Source organism: Capra hircus, chromosome 21, assembly GCF_001704415.2.
Source record: "Capra hircus breed San Clemente chromosome 21, ASM170441v1, whole genome shotgun sequence".
NCBI classification, from domain to species: Eukaryota; Metazoa; Chordata; class Mammalia; order Artiodactyla; family Bovidae; genus Capra; species Capra hircus.
Window position 1 is genome coordinate 62,643,609 of NC_030828.1, and position 12,951 is coordinate 62,656,559.

Below are 12,951 nucleotides of genomic sequence, written 5' to 3' on the forward strand. Positions count from 1 at the left end.
CATTTTTAAAAATTGTGCCAAATGCACATCACCTGAAATTTAAATTTGCCACTCTAACCATTCATTTTTAAGGATACAATTCAGTGGCAGTAAGTATCAATACATAGACTTTGTCTGGCAACCATCCCACCATCCACCTCTAGAACTATTTTCATCCTGCAAAACTGAAACTCTGTCCCCATTAAACACTAACTATCCATTCTGTCCTTCTCACAGCCCCTCACAACCAAACAGCTACTTTCTTTCTCTACACATTCGACTACTCTTTTGCTACCCAATGGACTGTAGCCCAGCAGGATCCTCTGTCATGGGATCTCTCAGGCTAGAACACTAGAGCAGGCTGCCATTTCCTTCTCCAGAGGATCTTCCCAACCCAGAGACAGAACTTGTGTGTCCCAGGTCTCCTGCATTGTCAGGCAAGTTCTTTACCATAGAGCCACTTAGGGAGCTCTAGGCACACCATCTAAATGGTATAATGCAGTATTCATCTTTTTGTAACTAGATTACCTCACTCAGCATAATATTCTCAAGATCTATCCATGTTGTAGCATGTGTTGGAATTTCTAAAGGGTAGAATAATATCCTGATATATGGTTATACCACATTTATTTATCCATTGACTATATTTTGCTTTATAGAATGTGCGTAACACAGATTTCATACCTACAATTGTAGAAAATATTCATGATGGTTAATTTTCTGTGTTGCTTTGACTGAACCACTGAGTAACCAGCTACTTGGTCAGGCATTATTCTGGATGTCTCTGTGAGGGTGTTTGTAGGTGAGATGAACATTGAAATCAATATACTTTTTAATAATAGACTAATCAAACCAGTCACTCTTAAAGTTCAGTTCTGGATATTCACTAGATGTTGGCTGAAGCTGAAGTTCCAATACTTTGGCTACCTGATTCAAAAAGCTGATTCACTGGAAAAGACCCTGATGTTGGGAAAAACTGAAGGCAAAAGGAAAAAGAGGCAACAGAAGAAGAGGTGATAGATGGCATCACCAACACAATGGACATGAATTTGAGCAAACTCTGGGAGATATTGGACAACAGAGGAGCCTGGCGTGCTGCAGTCCATGGGGTGGCAAAGAGTCAGACACAACTTAGCTACTGAACAATAACAAAATATTAACTACATAATATAGTTACATATAACTGTTATTTTATTTTTTATATAATAAAACATCTATTGGTCCTCTCATTCTGGAGAACTCTGACTTTATGGCATTCCAGTCTGTGGCTTGATTATAGCTCTAATAAAGTCTTAAAGTAAAATAAATAAATAAAATGAAGTAAAATTTGAAGTTCACAGAAAATAAAACACAAAAAACAAAAAAAGAAGGACCCAGTGTGGCAGAGGAATTGGAGACACAGATAGCTGGAAAGGCACCTCCTTGCAGAGTGATGCTGCCAAGATTCTGGTGAGTAACTAACCTTAACAATTCCTGCTGTGGTGAGTCTGTTTGCTATAGCTGCCATAACAAATCCCCACAGGCTGGGTGGCATCAACAGGAGGAATTTCTTCTCACAGTTCTAGAGGCCAGAAGTCTGAGGGCGGGTCATCAGGGTCGATTCCTTCTGAGAACTGTGAGGCAGTCTCTGCTCTGTCTCTCTCTCCTGACTCTCAGCTGGTCTGCCGGCAATCTTAGGCATCCCTTAGTTTGCAGAAATATCGCTCCGTGTCTACTTCCATCCTCATGTGGCTCCTCCCCATCTGCTTCTCTGTGTCCAAATTTCTCCCTTTTATAAGAATACTTCTCATATACTGGACTTGGGCTCACCCTGCTTCAGGATGGCAGCGTTCTCACTTAACTGACTGATTACAAATCCTACGACTCTATTTCCAAAAAAGGTCACATTCTGAGGTCCCCAGGGTTAAGGTTTCAGTATACAGATCTGTAGTGACTACAGCTCAACCAAAAATATGTTGGTGAGTGTTATATGTTTCTATGACGCTCAGCAATCTGAGCAAACTCACACCCATGTCGCATAAGGAGTCTTGCCCCAGGACTTCCCAGGTAGTTCAGTGGTTAAGAACACACCTCCCAATTCAGATGTAAGACACAAGAGTTCGATCCCTGGATCGAGAAGATCCCCTAGAGTGGGAAATGGTAACCCACTCCAGGATTCTTGCCTGAAAAATTCCACGGACAGAAGAGCCTGGAGAGCTACAGCGCATGGGGCTGCAAAGAGTCAGACATAACTGAGAATAAACACGGCAGTCTTCCCCCAACCTGCTGACTGCAGACGTGACCTCACCAAGGCCCAGGGGTAACACAAGTCCTTTCTCCCCACACAGTCTCCTGGCCTGGGCGTGGATGCAATGCTGCACATACATTATTGATAGCTCACAAGCTTGCCAAGCTTTCTGGTTCTGTGTGTGTGTGTGAGAGAGAGAGAGAGAGACACACACAGAGAAAAAGAAAGCAGACAAAAAGCGTGGACATGGATACCACTCTCACTGCTAGGAGTTCACTTTCATTAAGAACATGTTCTGCCTCTTTTCCAAGGGCACCCTTGACAGTGGCTGCAAAGCAGTGAAGGGTGGAGGTGACTTTGAACTCCAGTGGATACATTCAAAGCAAAATGCTCAAGTCCTTGATAACATGCTTTCAAAGCCCGGTTCCGCAGTGTCCTTCACCCTCCCGCAAGGCCCTGCCTCACCTTGACACAGCCTAGAGGCTTCCTGTCCTTATATTCCTCTCTTGCCCCCGCCTTCCCACCGCCTCCTGCTTCCCCTTAATGCTCCCAGGTCCTCTTGGAAGACCCAGCCATTTACAGTTGTGCAGTGATTAAATATTTATAATAAGGGCAATGAGTGAGGTGTTGAATAATAAATGCTAAGGCTGAAGCAGCCTTAGATAATTTCTGCAGATTTCTTCATCCATGCCTTCTTTGATTTGAAGACATGTGCAAAAAATCCTTTAATTAACTTTTTTTGGGGTGCAGCTATGACAGTCAATAGACCTTTATTGCTGTTTTGTTCATGAACCGCTGCCCAGCCATTGGGCCATTCTGTTGTCAGTGCCAGGCCCCCCAGACAAGGAGATGCCAGGTGGTAAGGTGGATCATGCCTCATTCATTTCTGAACACCCCCGGGGGAATATATCTTTACAAAACTCAAATCCCCAGACCACGAACTCACTGTAACCATTCTTGGATGTGGAATAAAGTCATTGAGGCTCAGGAACAAGAATGAATCTTGCTTTCCATGGACCCGCCTGTAACATTCTAAGAAGAATAGCGTTTAACTCTCACCACAGCTCTCTGGAGAAGCTACTGGTATTATTCTGATTTTTGTAGTTGAGGAAGCCCAGGCACAAAGAGGTAAAGTCATTTGCTGAAGACCTAGAACTGGTAGATGTTGGTTCTCGGATGAGGGCAGGCACCAATCCAGGGAAGAGGGATAAAGAGATGGATCAAAAACAGCCTTTGCCCTGGTGGAAGTTTCGGAGCCAGAGGGGAGAGATATCTGAGTACGCAGAACAAAGAGTGAACCGCTGTGAGAACGCCAAATAGAAGAAACATGTTTGAGCGGGAGAGCAAGTGGCCAGTTCTGTATGGATGGATCTGGGAAGCATTACAGGGAAGACATGTGAGCTGAAACTAAAACTTTGGTGGAAGTTTGCCCGAGAATGAGCTTGGGGGCAAACCAACTCTTCCATTTTATTGAGTGGTTCTAACCTGTCCTTGTCATGGACATGAACTTGGGCAAATTGTGAGAGATAGTGAGGGACAGAAAGGCCTGGCATGCTGTAGTCCATGGGGTCGCAAAGAGTCGAACATGACTTAGCAACTAAACAGCAACGACCACCTGCCCACTTGAAATCCTTTCTGAAGGAACCTGGTAGAGAGTGTCCTCGTCAAACCGGCTTTTCCTTTTTGGGTCAGCATTTTAGTCCTGGATTCAGAAAGCACAGAATCAGAGGGTAATTGAAGATAATTTACATGTGTTCCTAATGACCAGTAGAAAACTCTTATTACTGTAATAGATCAGTTGTGTCTCACCCCAAATTCATATACGGAATCAAAATCCCTAATTCGATGGTGTAAGAGGTGGGGACTTTGAGAGATGATGTCACGAGGTCAGAGTTCTCGTGAATAGGATCCATGCCTTTATAAGAGCTCACAGAGAACTCGCTTGCTCTTTCTATCATGTGAGGGCACAGAGAAAAGATGGTACAAACCAGGAAGTGAGTCCTCACCAGACATCAAATCTCCAGGCACCTTGGCCTTAGACTTCCAGTCTCCAGAACAATGAGAAATGAATTTATGTCATTTATAAGCCAGTGTGTGGTATTTTGTTGCATCAAAGGAACTAAGAAATTTTTCAATCTATATTTTGATGATATCAGAAGTTATCTAAGTTTTTTTTTCCCCCCCCCCCCCAGGATTAGGGGCATTTTCTCTACAGAAAAGAATGTTGGGGGAAAAAAAATCTCTTCTTTAATGCAAAAGGAAAATTGTGTTCCTAACCAGAGCCAAAGTCTTCAGTGCACCTATTTCCATGTCTGCTTTTGTGTCTCTACAAAATTTCATGGGTGAGAAATCCAGACCTTGGAAACTGTTCAGTGACAAGCCCAGTATCACAAGGATGGAAACTGAACCTTAGGCTTCTTGATTCCAAATATATCCCTATTTCCACTAAAATCCTTCTTCTGCCAGTATGTGGGCTTCCCAGGTGGTGCTGGTGGTAAAGAACGTGCCTGCCAATACAAGAAACATAAGACACCAGAGTTCGTGTCTTATGGGAAGAACCCCTAGAGAAGGGCAAGGCAGCCCACTCCAGTATTCTTGCCTGGAGGACCCCATGAACAGATGAGTTAGTGGACTATACAGTCCATAGGGTCACAAAGAGTCAGACATGACTGAAGTGACTTAGCATACACGCCAATATGTACTTGTGTAACATAAGACATAACAGTGAGAATTTGCACATGTTCCTTTTTAAGAGTCAAGGGATAGAAAGTCCTGTTTCCTGAGAGCAGCATTTCCCTAAACTTATCTCTGTGGACTGTTATTTTCATTATGAATTTGTGCAGAAAAGAATTCTCTCAAACAAATTTGGGAGATGCTGGCTTAAACAGTGTTAAGACAATTTCTTTGCTATTGGCATTTAGGAAGCTTTTAACATACTGTTGTACACTATGGAATGCTATGTTCTTCTTCAGTGTTTAATGTGCTGAACAACTATGTATTATGTGCAGGGCTGTGATGGGATAAAATGGTGACAACACCCCACAGAAGTTTCTCTCAGTACAGAGCATTATTGATCCAGTAATAAACTCACTGGTTCACTTCTGTTACTCTACTAATGCCTTTTACTTCCCCCTCAGTGAGTTTCTGTTCCAGAGCATCTATAGTCATTCAGATCTATTATTATTATTACTTTACAGATATAGAGATTTTAACATCTTTGAGGCCATGCGACTACTTCTTACAGCCTGTTAAACTCCTTAAAAAAACACCTATCACAGGAGCTGACAGAGTAATATATTACATTTATTTGATGAAACTTGACAATAGCAGTTAAAAGCACAGATTTAAATAGTGTTGTTACCACTTGTTACTTGTATCAAGTACATTAGTTTTTTGGTTTTCTTTTTTTTTTTTTTTTAAGTCTCAGTTTCCACTTCTGTAAAGTCTAGATAAATACAGACATTCAGTTGACTATTGGGAGTGCCTCATATATGCCTGGTACGCAGTAAGTGAAGGCCATCTTAATGAGACCTGCAAGAACTTCCTGTTCAAAATTGCAACTTCCTTCACCCTATCCCCCATCCCAAGCGCTTCCTAACACCCATTGCTGCTCTATTTTATTTTATTTTTTATCACAATTCTTATTACTTTCCACCATAGGGTCTGATCCCTGTGTCAGGGAGATCCCCTGGAAAAGGAAATAGCAGCCCACTCCAGTATTCTTACCTGGAGAATTCAATTCCGTGGACAGAGAAGCCTGGCAGGCTACAGTCCATAGGGTTGCAAAGAGTCGGATATGACTGAGTGTCTAACACACACATCTTTTTGTATGCTTTATTTCACTATTACATCTATTTTTGTCTCTCTCTCCCATTAGCACATTAGCCCCAAGAAGCAGAGAACTTGTTTATTGATGTATTCACGGATCAAGATAAGAGGTGGGCATATAGGAGGTGCTGCAGTAAGCTGTGCAAAGAGCGATTGTTTATCAAACAAAGGGTGAGCTATTATCTCGTAGGAAGGTGGTGCTAGACATGCAGGGTAAGTAGGCCAAGGTCAGAGCAGAGAAGGCTTGCATGTGAATATTTTCAAGGCTCCAGAACCTCTTGTAGTCAGAACTAATAATACTCGTTATCATTGTTGTTCAGTCACTAAGTCATGTTTGACTCTTTGAAACACCATGGACTGCAGCGCACCAGGCTCCTCTGTCCTCCACTGTCTCCCAGAGTTTGCTCAAATTCATGTCCATTGAGTTGGTGAAACTATCTAACCATCTCATCCTCTGCGGCACCCTTCTTTGGCCTTCAATCTTTCCCAGTATCAGGGTCTTTTTCAATGAGTTGGCTCTTCGCATCAGATGGCCAAAGTATTTGAGCTTAGATGCTCTCTGCTATAAGGCAGAAACTATCCAGCCTGCATTACGGTTGAGAAAATTTAATAATGAGAAAGAAAGTGTAATAATGTGCCCAAGTCTATGGAGTGAGTCCCGGGCCTTGGACTTTAAAAGCCATGCTATGCCATGCTGTCTTGAATGTGGATGAAACTCTAACGGTACGTAGACACAGGAGAGAAGAGTGAAGACGGACGGTGCTTTAACAGCTGCAGCTCCAGGCTGTCTCTGATGACGGCTGCATCCTCCCTTTCTTCGGGGTGCTTTTTTCACACATGCTCTTGATATCTGACTGTGTCCATTAACCTGTGAAAGTGAAAACTCAGTCATGTCCAACTCTTTGAGACCCCATGGACTGTACAGTCCATAGAATTCTCCAGGCCAGAAAACTGGAGTGGGTAGCCTTTTCCTTCTCCAGGGGAACTTCCCAACCCGGAGATCGAACCCAGGTCTCCCGCATTGCAGGCAGATTCTTTACCAGCTGAGCCACAAGGGAAGCCCAAGAATACTTGGGGGTAGCATACTGCTTCTCTAGCAGATCTTCCTGACCCAGGAATTGAACTGGGGTCTCCTGCATTTCAGGCAGATTCTTTAGCAGCTGAGCTATCAGGAGAGCCCTAATAGGAGATAATAACCTGTAGGAGACAGTAAACCCGAGACATTGCACATGAAAAATCAATACCCAGGTCAAAGGTTTCTCGCTAGGGACAAGCTGTTCTTTTCAAGCACAGTTTGCCAGCCTCAAAGCAGTATTTCTAAAGACTTGCTCTTGGCCTTGGATGCCCAGAGCAATAACCCACACTGCTGGCTCACAGCAAGTGGGGAAGAACTCTGGGTTACCACAGTCGCTGTTTCATTCTCTTTCCAACGAGGGAAGGAGAGTAATTGCTAAGTCACAAAAGGATGCAGAGATTTATCATCAGTTGCCAATGCTCGTGGATAGTTCAAGACATCCTGATCCTAACAGGGGCCACGGCAGAGCATTAAGCAGGAAGCCCACGGAGGTAAGGATGAATGCGGAGCGGGAGCTGGCACCAGGTAAAGATGAAAAATGCCTCTCTGGGAGATTAATCCTTCCTGCAGTCCACTGTTAAAGTAATAAAAGGTTTATGATTCATTTCTTCCTTGATAATGGAGGAGACAATTAGTAATTACTGGATTTATGGTATTTGTTGTGTTAACTCAACCAATAAAGTAGCCAGCAAAATTGTTCTTTGACGCACCCTTGTTGTAGAATAACATGATGAAAGCTTTAAAAGGGAAAGCAGCTGTGTTCACATGTCATGTATGTTTACAGGCAGCAGGGGGATTAGATGATGATCTGTGATCTCAAGATTCTAAGCATTCTCACCCCTCTTTCCCCACTTTATCCTTTCTAGAATTAATTCAAAGAAATACAATCCAGCCAGCAGTGCTACAATGAAAGTGTTAGTTGCTCAGTGGTGTCCAATGTGTTGTGATCCAATGAACTGTAGCCCACAAAGCTCCTCTGTCCTTGGAACTTTCCAGGCAAGAATACTGGAGTGGGTAGCCATTCCCTTCTCCAGGGTATCTTCCCAAACCAGGGACTGAACCCAGGTCTCCTGCATTGTAGGCGGATTCTTTACCATCTGAGCCACCAGGGAAGCCCCAAAATGATGATAAAATGATGAAAATTGCTCAGTCATGTCCAACTCTTTTTCCAGGTTCCTCTGTCCATGGAATTTTCTGGGCAAGAATACTGGAGTGAGTAGCCATTCCCTTCTCCAGGGGACCTCCCTGACACAGAGACCAAACCCAGGCCTCCTGCGCTGCAGGCAGATTCTCTAGTATCTGAGCCATCAGGGAAGCTCATGCAATGCTACAACTTTACTTTCATTTTCTTCCTCAGGAAGATCATTATCCTCTTCCAGAGCACCAAGCATCACCCCTCTAGTACATCTAGAATGTGAATTTTACTTGTAATTGTATCATTGGCTGATTGATGTATCGCCCACCTTAGGCTAAGCTGCACCTGAAGTCAGGAACTAGCCCCCTGACCCTCCTGTCTCCCCTAAGGCAAATCGTTGGTAACTGGTGGATGTTTATGGATGGAGGTCTTAAAAAGACTCAACCAGCAAAGGTTCTGCATATTCAGAAATATTCAGGGCGGATGCTTAAATTCAACAAGAATGACCATGGGTGTGTAGCTCAGGAAAAACTCTTAACATGTGACAGTAGAATTAATTAGGGAGATCCCAGTGGCTATCAGGGCACATTAAAATTGCAATGTTCATCGCAGCACTGTTCACAATAGCCAGGACATGGAAGCAACCTAGATGTCCATCAGCAGATGAATGGATAAGAACGCTGTGGTACATATATACAATGGAGTATTCAGTTCAGTTCAGTCACTGAGTCGTGTCTGACTCTTTGCGACCCCATGAATTGCAGCACGCCAGGCCTCCCTGTCCATCACCAACTCCCGGAGTTCACTCAGACTCGTGTCCATCGAGTCAGTGATGCCATCCAGCCATCTCATTCTCTGTGGTCCCCTTCTCCTCCTGCCCCCAATCCCTCCCAGCATCAGAGTCTTTTCCAATGAGTCAACTCTTCTCATGAGGTGGCCAAAGTACTGGAGTTTCAGCTTTAGCATCATTCCTTCCAAAGAAATCCCAGGGCTGATCTCCTTCAGAATAGACAGTCCAAGGGACTCTCAAGAGTCTTCTCCAACACCACAGTTCAAAAGTCAGCCATTAAGAAGAATACATTTGAATCAGTTCTAAAAGGTGGATGAAACTGGAGCCTATTATACAGAGTGAAGTAAGCCAGAAAGAAAAACGCCAATACAGTATACTAACGCATATATATGGAATTTAGAAAGATGGTAATGATAGCCCTGTATGCGAGACAGCAAAAGAGACACAGATGTATAGAACAGTCTTTTGGACTCTGTGGGAGAGGGAGAGGTTGGGATGATTTGGGAGAATGGCATCGAAACATGTATGATATCATATAAGAAACAAATCACCTGTCCAGGTTCAATGCAGGATACAGGATGCTTGGGGCTGGTGCACTGGGATGACCCAGAGGGATGGTACAGGGAGGGAGGTGGGAGGGGGGTTCAGGATGGGGAACACGTGTACACCCGTGGCGGATTCATGTTGACGTATGGCAAAATCAATACAATATTGTAAAGTAATTAGCCTCCAATTAAAATAAATAAATTTAAAAATATAAAATTGCAACATACAAATACTGTAGAAATACAGTAACATTCTTACAAATTATATAAATGTTTAAAGCAGATAACAAAATTTGTTTTTCTCTTTCTTACTTACTTCACTCAGTACATCAGACTCTAGGTCTATCCACATTTCTCCAAATGACTCATTTCGTACTTTTGTATAGCTGAGTAATATTCCATTGCAATATTTGGCTGTATATACGTAGACGTCTTTATCCATTCATCTGTCATTGGATGTTTTGGTTGTTTCCATGTCTTAGTGATTATAAACAGTGCTACAATGAACATTAGGGTTCAGTTCAGTTCAGTTCAGTCACTCAGTCATGTCTGACTCTTTGCGACCCCATGAACCGCAGCACATCAGGCCTCCCTGTCCATCAACAACTCCTGCAGTCAACCCAAACCCATGTCCATCGAGTCAATGAAGCCATCTAACCATCTCATCTTCTGTCATCCCCTTCTCCTCCTGCCCTCAATCTTTCCCAGCATCAGGGCCTTTTCCAATGAGTCAGCTCTTCGCGGTGGCCAAAATATTGGAGTTTTAGCTTCAACATCAGTCCTTCCAAGGAACACCCAGGACTGACCTCCTTTAGGATGGACTGAATCTCTCTTGAATCTCCTTGAAGTCCAAGAGACTCTCAAGAGTCTTCTCCAACACCACAGTTCAAAAGCATCAATTCTTCGGCACTCAGCTTTCTTTATAGTCCAACTCTCACATCCATACATGACCATGGAGAAACCATAGCCTTGACTAGAAGGAACTTTGTTGACAAAGTAATGTCTCTGCTTTTGAATATGCTATCTAGGTTGGTCATAACTTTCCTTCCAAAGAGTAAGTGTCTTTTAATTTAATGCAGTCACCATCTGCAGTAATTTTGGAGTCCCCCCCCAAAAAAGTCAGCCATTGTTTCCACTGTTTCCCCATCTATTTGCCATGAAGTGATGGGACCAGATACCATGATCTTCATTTTCTGAATGTTGAGCTTTAAGCCAACTTTTTTACTCTCCTCTTTCACTTTCATCAAGAGGCTCTTTAGTTCTTCTTCACTTTCTGCCATAAGGGTGGTGTCATCTGCATATCTGAGGTTATTGATATTTCTCCCGGCAATCTTGATTCCAGCTTGTGCTTCTTCCAGCCCAGTATTTCTCATGATGTACTCTGCATAGAAGTTAAATAAGCAGGGTGACAATATACAGCCTTGACGTACTCCTTTTCCTATTTGGAAGCAGTCTGTTGTTCCATGTCCAGTTCTAACTGTTGCTTCCTGACCTGCATACAGGTTTGGTTCAGGTGTCATTTTTAATTATGGTTTTCTGAGGAATAGAGATGCAGATGTAGAGAATGGATGTGTGTACATGGGCTGTGGGGAAGGAGGGGACAAACTGGGAGGTAGTATTGACATATATACACTATGGTGTGTAAACTATAGAGCTAGTGGGAACCTGCAATGCAGCGCAGGAACTCAGCTCCGTGCTCTGTGATGACCTAGAGGGATGGGATCAGGGGTAGGGAAGGAAGCTCAAGAGAGAGGGTATATATGTATACATAGAGCTGATTCACTTCATTGTACATCAGAAACCAATACAACATTGTGAAATAATTACATGCCAATAAAAAAAAGAGTACATAAAAATCTATAATTGGAACAGTTTATGCACATTTCATTAAAACCAAATGCTAGCCCAAATCCTTGCAATTCAGTCAGTACTTTATAAATATTTGTGGAATAAATGCAAAAAATACAGAAAAAAAAGACACTGGTATTAAGATGGCAAGAATACATATGCATATTAGTTTAAATAGCATTTATCTTGTAAAGCTATGTTCATTCAAGTAAATGCTTAAATGAGTGACATTTCAGTTGGTATTCCATTATCTATCTCCCATTTTGTTTTACAACTGTAGTTAAATATTGAGTTCCCTAACTGAGAAGGTTAGCCTATGTAATCTGGAAGAAGAAAGCTGAAAATCCTTGTCCCTTACTATTCCTTGGCTACTGGGAATTCACAGTTTAGCTGTTTCACTGTCCCCAGTGGAGGTCATCTCAAGCATAGTCTCACTCTGTGTTATCTTCTCAGGATTGAAGCACAATGAGTCTCAAGAGTCCACTAAGTTTGGGTAAAGCATAACCCCCATTCTAAATTTCAGGGCCTTCCCTCAAGACCCAGGTGAGAAATATAAACTCAATTTAAAGTGAAGTAACTTTCCCTAGGTCAGGCCATCATGATGACACCCTTAGGGCATATCCTTTTTTGCTTCTATTGAACCTGAAGATTCCTCAAGTCACGCTTAGAAAGGTGAAGCACTGTGAGTTTGAAAGTAAAATCTGTGACCATTATTTTTGAAAACTCATGAGAAGGGGACACAGGGAGATAAAGAAAGAAACTTAGCTGATTTATTGAATGTCAGACTGACCCAAGAATAGAATGACACATTCTCCATCCTGATTTACATGGCTAAAGATGGCTGTTTAAACAATTAACTTCCATTGGCCTTGGCTCTGGTCCTCTGAGGCCCATGAACTCAGCTGTTAAAGTCATTATGCACCAACTGTGGCCTGTAAGCTAAGTCCTGTTAGGCAACAATAGAGAAACACATTAACAAATGTGTCTGTCAAAAAGCTAGAGTCTTTACAGAGTACTGAGTAGAGTTCTCTGTGCTATACAGTAGTCTTTATTATCTATTTTATATCTAGTAGTGTGTATATGTCAGTCCCAAGCTCCCAATTTGTCCCTCCCCTCCTTCCCAATCTGGTAACTCTAAGATTGTTTTCTATACCTGTGACTCTTCTCTTTCGTAAACAAGTTCATTTGTACTGTTTCTTTAGGTTCCACATGTCGTGTGATATTTATCTTTCTCTGTAATGACCTAAAGGGAAAAGAATCTAAAAAACAGTTCAGTTCAGTTCAGTTCAGTCGCTCAGTCGTGTCCGACTCTTTGCAACCCCATGAATCGCAGCACGTCAGGCCTCCCTGTCCATCACCATCTCCCGGAGTTCACTCAGACTCACGTCCATCGAGTCAGTGATTCCATCCAGCCATCTCATCCTCTGTCGTCCCCTTCTCCTCCTGCCCCTAATCCCTCCCAGCATCAGAGTCTTTTCCAATGAGTCAACTCTCCGCATGAGGTAGCCAAAGTACTGGAGCTTC